This window comes from Polistes dominula, unplaced genomic scaffold (assembly GCF_049000335.1).
Source record: "Polistes dominula isolate Pdom_NZ unplaced genomic scaffold, Pdom_raw_medaka contig_123, whole genome shotgun sequence".
Lineage (NCBI taxonomy): Eukaryota > Metazoa > Arthropoda > Insecta > Hymenoptera > Vespidae > Polistes > Polistes dominula.
In genome coordinates, this window is record NW_028300923.1 from 75,272 (window position 1) to 83,958 (window position 8,687).

The window sequence follows — 8,687 nt, forward strand, 5'->3', positions numbered from 1 at the left end:
TTTATTAAATGTTCACGAGTTTAAAGTTGATAAAGTTCGTAAGCATTATGAGACGAATAAAGTTATTTTTAACTTATTAGAAGAGAGAGAAGCTCTGGACAAAAATGATAAAATAAGAACATCGTGCCAATAACCAAGATCGACTGAAAAATCGAAGAGGACAACTGCTAGCGGAAGAAAAAGAACATAAACTTATACAAAGAAAATGACCTAAAATTGAAAGTCAGTAGCATAATTTGGTAGAAGGATATGAAACGTGCCACGGGGAAACATTCTGTTTCCTAATGAAAAAATTGATATTCATGAGGAGATAATTCGGATTTACGACGAAAATCAAAATTATATTTTAGAACGTCGTAAAGAGTTCGAATCTTATTTAGACATTAACAAAACGATTGAAATTGTCGAAAACTATGTCATGAAGATTGCCAAGTAGACGATGACGATGAGATCCAAGACGCTGCAATGAGATTTCCAGTAGCTAATCCATTCCAAGCACTATATGATAATTCAAATTTTGAGTGTAACAATCATCTATGTTCAACAACGCTAAATAAACTTTGTGCCATTGCTAAACGGAAGAAAAATCATATGTCTAATAAACCATATTTTGACCTTATGAAAACAGCTAAAAAAAAAACAGAAGGAACTTTTAATGCATGTCATTCATCATCTTTAGTTAGAAAATCCCTCTCTATTACAAATATTTTTAGCAGGCCTTGTCGGATGCGGTAAAACGTTTGTGATTAGATTATTAATAGAAATTTATAATAGATATTCTAATAACGATGAATTCTGCAACTCTTATATCACTTGCGCTTCAACTAGTAAAGCGCATAAAGATGAAATCAGTATGATTGGAGCCGAATTGTTGTCTCAAATCGATTTAAGATTAAGAGGTAAAACCACTATAGAGCCTGAAAAAGAAACCTTTGTTGGGGAGTTTTTTTTATGAAAACTAAATGAAAAATAGAATTTCTTTTTTGAGGGTTGGATAATCATATATTGAACTATGCAAACAAATATTTTGATTGATCTTAGGTAAAAAATTGTGTCGGTATTCGTGGCTGAACCTTACCCTGTTTTTTATTTTTTGTAAAACGGGCGGACTCATACCTGAGCAACTATAAAACCGAGAATAAAAAAATAAAATAAATTCTTTATCTATGTACTATTATCTTGAGAAGTACATACGGATTTTACTCTAAGTCAAATAGCGCAACTTTGAATAAAAAAATCGACTTTTCGACAAAAAAATGTAGAAACTTGTTTATAAAAAAAAGTTTGTATTTAATTAAAAATTTGATATGTACTTCTGTAGATAATATAACTATCAAAGTGTCTTCAAAATTTCAAGTAAATCGGTTAAATAATGGTCGAATTCTGTTTCCGCCCAGTTTAAAAAATGTAGTTTGGAGAAAAACGCGTTTAAAGTTTTCTTATCATTATTCGAAGTGCTTTGAGGAACGTCGCAAAAATAAAATTTCGCCACTAAAAAAATTATTTTTGGCTTCGCGACCAAGTGCATAATGTTTTTAGATGTCTAAAGTACACTTTAAACTAAAAAATCGATTTTTGAAAAATTCTATAGTGGTGTTACCTCTTAAAGCAAATCAGTGATTATTACAACAGTGAACAACAATTAATTACAACAACCAATGAAATCCATTCGTACAACGATACCAAGTTTCGTTGAGATAAACGATCAACTAAAGGACTTTAGGGATCAAAGTGATTAATTCAAAATGGATACAACCGTTAAATTTTTTAAACATTATTTCAAATAAGTCGTAGAAGAAGTTCTTTCCAATTACAATGAATTGACAACAAACTCAATTAAAAATGACGTAATACTGAATTCGCTAGCTTTATGTCCGATCTCATCAGATCCCAACGCTGTTAGAGCACTAACTTTTTCTCAGTTTTTAGTTAGAAGTCCACTTACAATGTGGCCTGAAGATAACTACGACAGTGTTTTAGCGAATCGATTATCAACCTAGATACTTATTACCAAAGTGCGGCAAGAAATTTGGCCAAAATGGCATATCGAATATCTTCGCGAGCTAAAAGAACACCAGAAATAGGTCGATTTTAAAGTCAACATTGAAATGAAAAAGGTCGTCACTTTTATTGATAAAAATGAATCTTGTATTAAATGGCAGCTGGGACGAATCGTGGATATTCGCCCTGGAGAAGATAACATAGTTCGGTCACCGTCAGGTGAATTGTGGTCGCCAGGGATAAATTTTTTGAACAGGTCAGCAACTTCAAATATAGTATAAAAATGCGTAGATTTGTACATTCTCTGTTACGCATTCACATTTCTTGTTACTCTCCACAAATTTTCTCAAAATTTGCATTGCAGAAACATACCCTTTATTGACATAGCCTATATTGAATGCTGGGAAGTGCACGTCTTGTGCATTTTTTCGAATGTTTGCATTATAGCAGCTTATATTTAAAGATGACAAAGTGTAGCGCGCGCGCGGGAAACCTATATTAAATGAAAATATATTTTTTATTATACGTATAGAATATTCTTATTTATTTAATGTCGTTTATCTTAAGTTTATAAAAAGTCAGAGATTGCAATCTTGAAAAGTCCACATCTTTTTAACTTTTCGTTTAAATTTTGCGTTATTGTTTTCCATATAAAAAGTAAAAAAATTGAAACAAAGTTTATATTACATTAAAAAACACTTTTTCTCTAAGTGTGAAAAAAGCGTTTTATACTTGTCGTTCCTAAAACAGCTAATAAGGACGCTTCGGATACAGTGCTCGACAAGCAGCTAATGAGAAGGCTTTACGCGATCAGCGGACAAGCAGCCAATAGGAGCGTTTCCTACTATCGAGTATTTTTGCTGCATGTGCTCTCATTTTTCGAAACACGCCTCGTACAAAAGCAAGTATTATTCTTTACGCATATTATAATAATTTTAGTTATTATTCATAAGCTGTATTTTTCGGTATATTCCGTCCTGCATTATTTCCATAGTAATATCAGGATCCCAATACATTGCATTAACGTGATGCTAACAGAAGGCTTAATGTTTATATAAAAACATATTTTTTATCTACATGTAAAGTACCTTGAGTTTATTCGTTATGTAATGCAGAAAAGTACAAATCTTTGTCGTTTTTTTAATAATTTTGTTTTGCAATGCTTTGTATTTTTGTATTTAGAGTGAATATATTTACCGATGCTAATATTAAACAATAAAAAAACATTAATATTTGAAATAATTTTGTTGACCAGTACCTCAAAAAACGAAAAGATTTATACACTCTTTGCTACGCATTGTATTTTCTTGTTAAATACTTTTATTCTCACTAAACTTGCGTTATAGAAACATAACCTTGAAGACCGCTAGCACTAAAACATCTTGGAATTATATACAATACTTCTTCCTACGCATTCGCTTTTATCGTTAGATACTCTTATGATTACAGATCTTGCTTTGATACCTGAATATGTTAACCGCAGACTTTAATACTAGTAGAATAATAAACTTTTAGCTATGTATTTACATTTCTTGCCAGATTCTTTGATTTCCACAAACCTTGCATCTCTGGAAAATAATCTGATATTCTGGTAGCAATAAATGTGCTCAAGTTTTTACATTCTCTGTGGTGCATTTTCATTTCTTGTTACTCTCTTTTCCACAAAATTTGCATTGCAGAAAAATAATCTTTATTTACTGCTACCATAAAAACATTTTTGATTTATAAGCTTTTAGCTATGCTTTATCTTTTCTTGTCTAACACTTTGACTTTGATTTTGAGAATATCCAGACTTTTTTAAAAGCGAACATCTAAGATTCAAAAAATGTTTATACGCGTTGGACACACTTAACTGGTTAACAACTCGACTAGAAGGTGCATTGAGCTGGTAAAGCGCGGCTAATTCAAAATATAAAAAGTATACTTTCTTTATATCTCCCCCCCTCCTCTCCGTAATGTGAGAATTATTAAAGTAATTCTCATTGACATTTTAAATCACTTTTCTTTATCTTTTTCTTTAAGACACGGAGAAGGTAGGGCGACATTGGGAAGACATTTGAGAATGCTTGCACGATTTTTGCCCACCTCGCTGTGTTGAAGGCGTTTTGTAGGTCTAGTGTGGACAGGAGTACTACTGGCCTGTCTTTGTAGTGTTTAGTCTGTGCTCTGTCGAACATATCCACTACCCTCTTGATCGCGCCCATTCTCAACTATCCCTTTCTAAAGCTGTATTGTCTGTCGTTAAGTCCCCCATCTGCCTGTACGGCCTGTTGGATCTAAGTATTTCGAAGAGCTTGCCAAGAGTATTCAGTAAGCTCAACGGTCTATAAAAATACGGCGCTTTAGGGTCCTCTCACTTTCCTTTGTCGGTGAGGATCAGTCAGGCCGTTTTCCAGTCTATGCTAAAAACCTTCTCCTTCAAGCACGTGTTGTTCAGGTTAAGAAGGATCCCCAGGCTTAGTTTTGCACCATTCCGAAGACTTCTACCGAAATGGTGTCTGGTCCCGCCGCGAGCTGAGTCACCGTTGCTGTGAGCTCGACAGGGGAGAATTCTGAAATCTTGTCTTCGTCGGCTCAAGTCTTTTCCTAGGACTGTTCCGGGCAGGACACAGGTCTGACAACTAGGGTCGTCGTGTTCTCCGTGACCGTGATCACCGGGACCCTGTTTGTGGACACCCTATTCTTACTAGTAGCTACGACTACGACCTCTAGACTGTCTCCTTGGGTCCTTGTCCTCTTGCCAGTCCTGGGCTGCTTAATCACCTTTCCAGTCTCTTCCTTTGTGTTTTGAAGCTCACGTATGTAGTTCTTAAGGTGTCTTATGCCTTCACTGTCATTTTTTGAGATCACCTTCAGGAAGCTGGCAACCTCTTCCATTTTGGCGATTTCTCATAGCATACTCTGCGTCACTGGATCTATCTTAGCGAGTAGTTCAGGCATCGCTTCCATCCTATCTTCAGTAGCGGCAGTCCTTGTTGTTTCCTCGGGTCTCACCACCAGATCACTACAGCTGCTAGTGATGCTTTGGTAACTGGAGAAACTCTCCGTCCTGCTGCGTGGTTGCATCGTATTCATAATATTTCATTGTTTTGTAAAATAAGCCATATTTGTTCTTTGTTATGATTAAGACGGTTCGCCCTTCATGGGAGCCACACCGCAGTGTGGCTACTATCCCCGTCTCAGATAAGCCCTAGTCATGAATACCGAAGTCTAGAAGCGATTTAACAGGTACTCAGCCCTATCGACACTGAATGACTCTAACGAAAAGGTTACGAGATGGACCCGCGCCATATTTAACCTTTTCGCTTCAAGAGTCCAGTCCGCCGAATTGTCGTTACCGTACGAAAGCAAGCGCCAGAAATTTGTACCGTGCGCGTGGTTAATATTAAATTATTTATTTTGCTAATATTATCATTAATAATTATGAAATGTATAGAATATAATAATTGTATTGTCTGCAATATTTTACAAAAAAAAAAAAAATGATTACAAGATACACCAAAGAAAAAGAATTAGACAAAACCCTGTAGAATATTTTTCTTATAAATATCCAAAGACATGTTTTTAATTATATTGTTTGCGTATTTAGGAAAATAATACTAATTTTTCAATAAAATAGAAAAGCTTTTAAACAGAAGAAACTGGACACGTGACACAAACAAATAAAATTTGCTATTATATTTCTAATAAAAATACAATATTATACCTTATTTTAAATGTATAGAAAAAAATAAAGAAAAGAAAAAAATTTTTTTTTAAATTAATAAATTATTAAAAAAACAACGTAAATTAATAATAGATTTAAAAATCGTTGTATTTCAAAACTCGATAAAACGAAAAAAATACGACAATTGTCCTCTTCTTTAACAGCATCTACAGGTATTAATTCCCACACAGAAAGAAATACTTGTGTGTGCTAACCCATGATAAAGATTTCTTAAATTTAAAGAAAGGGTGAAAAGAGTGAAAGAAAAAATTCATCTACTTGAGTTTAAAAAAAAAAACATGTGAGTAAATCACACGTGTTAGAAGTGAAACCTTTAAAAATCTAAGTTTCGAGACAATGAGACGAATGCACAGTTTCAAGAGTAAGATAATTGTAGGATTTATTTATTATAATATTATTACCATAGATAATAAAGGTATTGTCTCTGGGTGAAATAGCTGATAAAAAGTACATTTTTTCAATTCAAGCAATAAAAATGGAATGTTAAATTCGACAGTTACAAATGGACACAAAAATCGTAGGATGTTTATCAAAAGAAATATAATTCGTCAGAAACAAAGTAAATATAAATAATCCTTTTTTTGAAACTCAGGTATAAAATTTTTTTGGTTAGTATGGTTTTCAATTTCCCGTTTTAATCTACATTCTTGCGCTGCTAATAAACATTTTAGGAATGACGAAATAAAGACATTACGAAAAACATATGGAAAATAATGCTTGACTGAACGACGGTTCTGGTAAAATGCAAGGAGTGATCTAATAAAGATATTGTCTAGAAATGTTTTCTCAACTCTATACCCCCCCCCCCCTGCTGAACTTCGAAACCCTTATTATTTATAACATATCTCATCCTTATTCTTTGGACCACAAACTTATCTTTCTAAATACTCTCGTCTAAATAAAGATCTAAATAACGAAAAATCTAAAAAATGCATTGAATCGTATCGCTCTGTCAGCTTATCGAACTGTGTACACTACGAGTCTCAAATTTCAGCGCCGTGGTAAGCTCCACCGATTCACGCTGGGCGTTCAACATCTTCAAAATGTTTTTATTTTATTGTAACATTACTATAGGCTCCTTAAATACGCAAGTATTACAATTAATAATATAATTATCTTATATGCATAGGTCAGTACATGTCTTTGGATATTTTTTATAAAAACATATAAAAATCGAATGTAATTGACATATTTTGTCTTTATGAATCAAATATATTTTATAAAGAAGCAAAATAAATATATAACAGTAATTTACTTGCTTTTGAATGGAATTTGTCAGCTCCTCCTCATTTATTCCATAGTATTCTCTTATTCTTTTTCTCTGAGTTATCTGGTCATCCTTTTTTTTTTTCATATTTCAGACAATAAAATTATTATATATTCTATGTATTTCATTATTATTTATTGTAATATTCGCGAAATAAATAATTTAATACTAATTTTTCTAAAACTCCTAAAAGGTAAAGTTAAGTCCCTAAAGGTCCTAAATATTCTAAAGTTCTTCGTTAATCTCGCTCGTCTGGTTTATGATCGATCCTAAATACCTAAAGTTGCTGTCTTGTTCGAAAATTTTATCCCGGACGACCTAAGTTCCAGTACTAATCATATTCTAAACTCTATCGGATACCATATATTTGGTTTTTTCCTTGGTTATTTGCAGTCCCCGATCTTGCATATTATCTATTAATATTTTCGCGTTATTATTTAATTCGAGTTTCTAATGCTAATTAATAATAATAGTAATTATAAATATTCAATGTGAAATCACTAATTGTCAGAGCTTTTGCAGTTTGTTTTATATTCCCATGTCAAATTGTGTAAAAAGCAAAATAACAGTAAACATTAGTACGTATTATTTGTATTTGATTCAGTATGCAGTGTGTACTTGTTGAGAATAAACTTTTTGTGGTAATAAATTAGCTTTTAAAAAGTACAACTTTTTATTTCTTTTTAGAGCATTCGATTGACCAAGGATTTGATTGTTAAAATTATTCGAAGTTATACAAACAAATTGAATGTAATTCAGAGAAAAATGCTAAACTATTTTATTTCTATATTTTTATAACTATTTTTATTTGAATAGAAATTTGCTTTTTTTATATTTTGTCTCAAACAATGATTTTTCTGAAAAATCATCTAAATTGATTAATCAGACTGAAAGTAGAAAATTTTATTTTTTATTTCTTAGTAAATTTAATTAATCGTACTTAAAACGAGCGGAAGTTGACGACAAAAAACTTTGTAAACACTCTAACGTGTCATAAGTTATTAATGACTTTATTATTTTTATCAAATCTATTATTTATTTTTTTTTATAACTCTACTTATGCTATAAAAATATCTAGACTTGTAAAAAATGAAAATTACGATAATAAATTACAATTTACATTTAATTGGACTTTTTAAATTTAGTTTTCCATCCTTTACTAAACAGTGATTAGGTAAGATGAAATTGAATAAATTTAAACAATAAGTTGACGATAATATCTTGGAAATAAGAGTAAAATATTCAAAAATTTTTTTTATTGCTATTTTTAACGATAATTACTATAAAAAATTTGGTTAATTTATTTTGACTAACGTAAATATAATTGTTACATTCCCACGACTATAGTTTTAAAAACCTGACATTAGCAACAGCTTATTTGTTTTGTTTATTAGGGTTCAGCATTATTAACTAATATCGTATTATTATCTCTCAAAAATACAATATCGTTCGCGTATGTTAACAGTTCTGTTACGCCGTTCAGCTGCAACCATCTTTACGTTTCTGCAATTTTTTGATAGCACTTTGAGCCCCTGTTTTAAAACGCTTTGCTTAATAAATGTTTCCTACATTATACTGCCTAGTTTTACTTTACTTCTAGTTTCCTTTAAGCAAACATCAATAAAGTAACGGTTAATCAGATTCTCATTTTTTTGCAAGATTTGCCGAATACTAAAGATCTGGTCAGTACTT